The sequence below is a fragment of the Talpa europaea genome (assembly GCF_964194135.1).
Source record: "Talpa europaea genome assembly, chromosome: 4".
NCBI classification, from domain to species: domain Eukaryota; kingdom Metazoa; phylum Chordata; class Mammalia; order Eulipotyphla; family Talpidae; genus Talpa; species Talpa europaea.
In genome coordinates, this window is record NC_140070.1 from 4,284,293 (window position 1) to 4,290,762 (window position 6,470).

Here is a 6,470-nt window from a genome sequence, read left to right on the forward strand (position 1 = left end):
TGGTTCAGCTGTTTCAACTTTCTGGAAGAACTCCACACAAAGCCACACAATGAAACTTATGTCCAATTTTTTCAGTTTAAACAAAATCCCTATGGAAGTTATGCAAAAACAGACTCTGAGATAAGTAGTAAAAGATTACTACCACTATTTTTATGCTGTGTTGGTATCAAGGGGAGAGAAAATGTAAACACAAGTTAGCTTTGTTGGAAAAAAAGAAAAAAAAATTACAACCTTGCTGCAGATCCTGGTCACCAAAACAAGAAAACTTTGTGGATTTAGAACAAAATGCAAAAAAATCATCAGTATTATGTCAAGGAAAACTTAGTAAATGTCAGGTATATTTCCAAGTCTATTCAGTCCTTAGTAGGAAAGTTTTACTCTCAACAGTTCCATCAATAGGAATCTGTTGAGACCTTTTCTCCCTATATTTCCAGAAACAATTCCTGTAGATATTAAGCAATTGAAGTATACAATATTACAAGGTGACAATCATCATTGACAATTTACATCCATATCAGGTCATGGTGTTACCCATTTTCCCAAGTGACAATGCTTGCCTTCTAGTTTTACTCTACTAGGTGAGCCAAATAGAACAAATTCATCTAATGCCTTTCCCAGGAGGAAAGGGAGAAACTTTGTGGAGTGTCTCAGGAGCTCTACTGAGGTTCCACAAAATTTCCTTGCATCAGCCAAATGACAGGCTACCAAATTTGTTCTTAAATTTAGATTTCTGGGAAGCTTTGCCATAAATATCATAAAAATAACAGGAACAACAATATTCAATCTCTATGAAGGCACCGGCTTAGTTCAGTAGCACAATGTTGACAATCAAACCATAACCTTTAGTTTTTCTCATAACTGGAGACTTTTTTTTTTTTCCATGTCTTTGGGCACCATGTGTACCAATTTGTCAACCACTGGAGGTCAAGACAAGGCCACAAGGAAAGGACATACAGACATACAACATATAGACACAAAGAGCTCTTTAGTTACCATGTATCCCGCGTGGGATATCTCATACAACTGCAGTTTCACTCATAGGCCAAAGTAACAACAAAAAAAAAAAAGCAGAGAAAAAAATCTCAAAGTTAAAAACAAAAGTTAAAAAGAAACACCAAAATCAAGATTGAACGCCTTTCTGTGTAAAAAAAAAAAATACTGGCAGCATATGCATGATCCTAGATGTTATTTCACGTCTCCTAAACTTTGAAAGGAAGAAGATTGGTTAGAGCATGTTAGTTTTCTCAGGGTTTCTTCAGAAAAAGTGAGTCCTTGGGTATCCTGCAACAATAACTGGAAAAGAAGTCAGTAACATTCAAGTTTTTGTCTGTTTCTTAAACAAATATCTCAAGTCCTCAATGGGTTCACAAGACCAATGGGACTTCGTCTCTGGGTCAGTTCCTCCTGGGGCTTTCTTAACTCTGGAATGATGTACCCAGGGTTTTATGCCTGCAAGTTTCAGAGAAGTATGTGTGCTCAACAAGACATCCTAGGGACCAGTCCATTTTTCTGACAGCTGGTTTTGAGCATCCCCGCTCTGCCAAGTCTTCAGTAAGACCTGAACTCCAGGTTTGAAGGGATGCAATGGTTGATCAGGAGGCATAGAGATCCTTGAGGTTGCAAAGTTATGAATCACTGCCAGAACCTCCTGGATGTGTTTCACATATTGCGTGATCCGGCAATCTTGTGTTATTTCCGGACTGGCTTTCAGAACTGAGGCCTGAAAAGGTCTTCCAAACACAATCTCAAAGGGGCTTCATTGTAGCCCACTTCTAGGTGCCACTCTTATGCGGAGGAGGGCAAGGGATAGTACCTGGTCCCAACGAAGTTGTGTTTCTTGGCACAGTTTTGCCAAGGTTTTCTTCAAGGTGTGGTTCATCTTTTCTGTTTGCCCGGAAGACTGCGGTCTCCAAGCAGCATGCAATTTCCAGTTTATCTGTAACGCACTGCTTACTGCATGGGTGACGTCAGAGACACATGCCGGCCCATGATCACTCTGGATAGAGTCCGGCAACCCAAAGCGAGGGATTATCTCTTTCAGTAGCTGTTTGGCAACCTCGGAAGCTTTTTCCGTCTTTGTGGGAAATGCTTCCACCCATCCCGAGAACGTGTCGACAAAAACCAAGAGGTATTTGAAATTGCCTGTTGTTCTAGGCATTTGTGTAAAGTCCACCTGCCAGTCCTCAAAAGGACACTTGCCCCGATATTGAACCCCCATGGCTTTAGGGTGGGAGTTAGTCTTGGGGTTATTCCTGGCACATAATTCACAACCTCTGGTGATCCGTTGTGCTATTTTGTGTAAATACGGGCCCTTCAAATATGGGCGCACTGTTTCTAATAAGGCATCTCTCCCATAGTGAGATCCTTCATGGAGCTGGGGTCAAACTCAGTAAATCCCCACGCACGAGCTCTCTCCTCATCCCGCTCGGTGTATTCGGGAGCATACTGAGTCAGGTCCACAAGAGGGATGAGTGCACCCTGGAGGGCAGAATGGGAAGAACGGGCAGCGGCCTTAGCTACCCGATCGGCTGCCCTGTTGCCCTTTGCCATGTCAGACCCACCCTTTTGGTGGCCAGGACAATGCATCACGGCAACAGCTGATGGTAAAGCTACTGCCTTTAACAGGGCCAGGATTTCTAGTGGGTGTTTGACGTCCTTGTTACTGGCAGTAAGAAGTCCCCGCTCCTTTTGGCCCCGTGCATATGGAGAATCATAAAAGAGTACTTGGAGTCAGTAAATATATTGACTCTTTTACCTTTTGAGAGTTCCAAGGCACGGGGCCAGGGCTATTAATTCAGCTTTTTGCACTGATGTACCTGCCGGAAGAGCCTTGGCCTCCACGGTGTTTTGGAGCATCACCACTGCATATCCAGCACATCGACGGCCTTGGTCCATGAAGCTGCTGCCATCTGTAAATAGCTCCCACTGGGTCTGGCAGAGGCTGGTCAGTTAGATCTGGTCAGCTGGCATACACTGTGTCTATGGTTTCTAAACAGTTGTGGATTAAAGTGTCATCCTCAGGTCCATCTGTATTGCTTGGAAGCAGTGTGGCGGGATTCAGGGAGTTAGAAACCTGCAGCTTCACATTAGGATTGTCCAACAGAGCTGCTTGATATTTTCCCATTCGCCCGGCAGTCAACCAAAGTCCACCCTTCTGCTCCAGCAATGTCAAGACCTGATGTGGCACACACACAGTGATGGGCTGACCCAATGTAAACTTCTCTGCCTCATGTAGGAGGTCACAAGTGGCAGCTACTGCACGCAAGCATGGAGGCCATCCCTTAGTGGTGTGGTCCAATTGTTTGGACAGATATCAACGGGCTGCATTTCTGGTCCCAACAATTGGATTAGTACTCCTAGGCCAACACCCTGTCTTTCATGTACATAAAGTCTGAATGGCTTCCTAAGATCTGGAAGCCCTAATGCTGGTGCTGAGATCAACTTTACTTTTATTTCTTCAAAGGCCTTTTGACATTCTGAGGTCCAAGACAAAGGTTCAGAGTCCAGGCCTTTGAGAGCATCATACAAGGGTTTTGCTATTAATCCAAAGTTAGGAATCCAAATCCTGCAAAACCCAGCCATACCCAAAAATCCACGCAACTGTCGCCGGTTGCTGGGGACTTTAAGGGCTGAAATTACTTGTTTCCTTTCTGTCATTAAGCTCCGTCTGCCTTTCCTAATTTCAAACCCCAAATACGTCACCGTTTGTTTACAGATCTGTGCCTTTTGGGGTGACGCCTTATAGCCACATTCTGCCAGGTGGTTCAGGACCACTATGGTATTTTCCAGACAAGATTTGTAGTCTGGACTTGCAATCAATAAATCATCTACGTATTGCAACAAGACGCCCTGGTTTAATTGAACCTTCCTGAGATCCCTGGCCAGTATTTCCCCAAAAATAGTTGGGGAGTTCTTAAACCCCTGTGGAAACACAGTCCAGCAATACTGGAGAGTGCTCTTGGACTTAGGGTCTTGCCACTCGAAGGCAAAAAGCGGTTGATCCTGGACATCTATTGGGATACAGAAAAAGGCATCCTTCAGGTCTAATACCGAAAACCACCCAAAGTCACCAGGTATGGCAGTTAATAAGGTGTAGGGACTAGGCACAGTGGGATGTAAATCCCGAACAATGTCATTCATGGCCCTTAAATCTTGGACAAAACGGTACTCGCCTGTATGGGGTTTCTTCACTGGCAGAATCGGAGTGTTATACGGTGAGCGGCAGGGCCGAGAGAGTCCAGATTGAAGGAACCTTTTCAATACTGGCTCAATTCCCCTCAAGGCCTCCTCCTTCAAGGGGTATTGCTTCCTCCTCGGGGTTCTGCTCCCCTCTATCACTTCTATCTTTACAGGCTCAGCATTTTTCGCACGTCCTGGGGTTCCATCAGCCCATACCCATTTACTTACTCTTTCAACAATTTCTGGAGGTAAAATTTCACCTTTCGGTGGAACATCTTGAGTAAGTAACATCTGGAACCGCAGAGCATGCTCTGGAGGCACCTGTAGGTGAAGCCTCTGATGTTTTGGTGAGAATATAATTCGTGCGTTGAGCTTACTTAAAAGATCGCGACCAAGTAGAGGGATTGGACACTCTTCCATGTACAGGAAGCTGTGCTGGAGCTGTGTGGTGCCCAGCCGGCACTCCAAAGGTTGCAGGAAGGCTTTCTGTTGTGGCCTTCCCGTAATCCCAGTGACTGCTGCAGTCTCTTTGCTCATTTTAGTTAATTTTGAATTCAAAACTGAGTATGTCCACCAAGAAATCAATGAGACGATCCCCCACAGCGAGTGTTACCTGGGGCTCTGAGGGGGTTATTCTAATGGGCTTCTCTAGATCTAGTGGAGCTCCCGGGCACCCTATTCTGCATCTGAACTTTCTCCGTGAACTATCATTTGTCTTCTTTCCTCTGCACTTGGCTCTAGATTCCTTCTACTCTGTCTGTATTCCCTCCTATCTTCACCTGAGGCTCTACCCTGTGCTGTCATTTGTCTCCTTTCCTCTCTCCTTGGTTCCTGGTTCTGTGTGCTCCTTCTATATTCCCTCCTGTAACCCCTGCGTGAATCATCATATCTTGGGGTTCTCTGTCTTCTATCCTGCCTTCTGTAATTATTGTGTCTGCCGCTTCCCTGTAACCTGGGACAACTGTACTTCCAATGTCCCTCTTCCCTACAGAAAGCACACTGATTTCTTCCTAGGGGTTCACGTCTCTGTCCATTATTGTTTCCCTGAACCCCTGTTCTGTGTTCTCTTTGTAAGAAAACAGTCGCAGGTTTCGGTCTCCTGTCCTCTCTATTATTATAAACCCCAAATGCCAGGTCCACTACCTGGGACCGACTCATCTCTGTGACGCCGTCCACCTTAGCTAACTTTTTCTTTATGTCTGGGGCACTATGGGTAATGAACGCCGTAGTGATCAGACGAGCATTTTCTGGGGCATCTGGGTTTATATCTGTGTGGTTAGTTTAAGTTTGAATAATCCTCTCAAGGAACTCTGACGGATCCTCATTAGCTCCTTGCTCGAGTTGCAATATTTTGTTAAAGCTTTTTTGTTTGGGGATCCCCTGCTGCAGTCCCACCAATAAACATTTTTTATACAGATCCAACATCACCGTTCCTCCATTGTTAGGGTCCCATCCAGGATCTTGCTCTGGGACAACAACCTCCGGCTCTGGGGACTGCCTATCCTGTTGGTGGAGACGGTCAGCCTCCTCCCTGGCTTTCCTGAATACCATCCTCTGCTCATCCAGCGTTAATAAAGTATGCAGCATGGACTGTATATCTGCCCAGGTAGGGCGGTGGGAGACGAAGATAGAGGCAAACAAGTTCGCCATCCTCTTGGGAGCCTGCCGGTACGAGGGAACAGAGCTCCTCCAATTTAGGAGGTCCGCAGTACTGAACGGATGGTGTGACCAAAAGTACCCAGCAGGTCTCCCATGTTCATTTAAGCCACCCATTGGCATCTGGCGAAGGGGAAACTGTCCTGCCTCAGGGTGATCCTTCCTGCCAAAGTGGGTGCCGAGTCTAGTGTGGGGAGGAGACACCATTTTAGTGTCCTCCCCAGAGGGCAGTGGAGGCTGTGCAGCCTCAGGGGTCTGCACGGGAGGGGCCTTGTCACGTGGAAGAGGATTTTGTCCTGATGTATTTAAAGTATTTAAAATATGATGCTCCTCCTCTTCTAACTCTGCTCGCTGGCTGTCCTCATGGAAAGGGGAAGGTCTATCCTTTCTCTGTGCCATCAGCCGAGCCTCCGCCATATCCAATTTATGGAGGGCGGCCTCTATTCTGTCCTGCATACTTTTAAAGGCTTGATCTTGTATGCTTTTATAAACTGACTCAAAGATGTTACGGTTCTCATCCCGCACGCACTTAATAGTTAAATCAAAGGCCTGATGTTGTTGTTGTATGGCCACATTAAAAGCCTGAATTTGTTGTTGCATGGCTAAGTGAAGAGCCTGAATGTGTTGTTGCACAT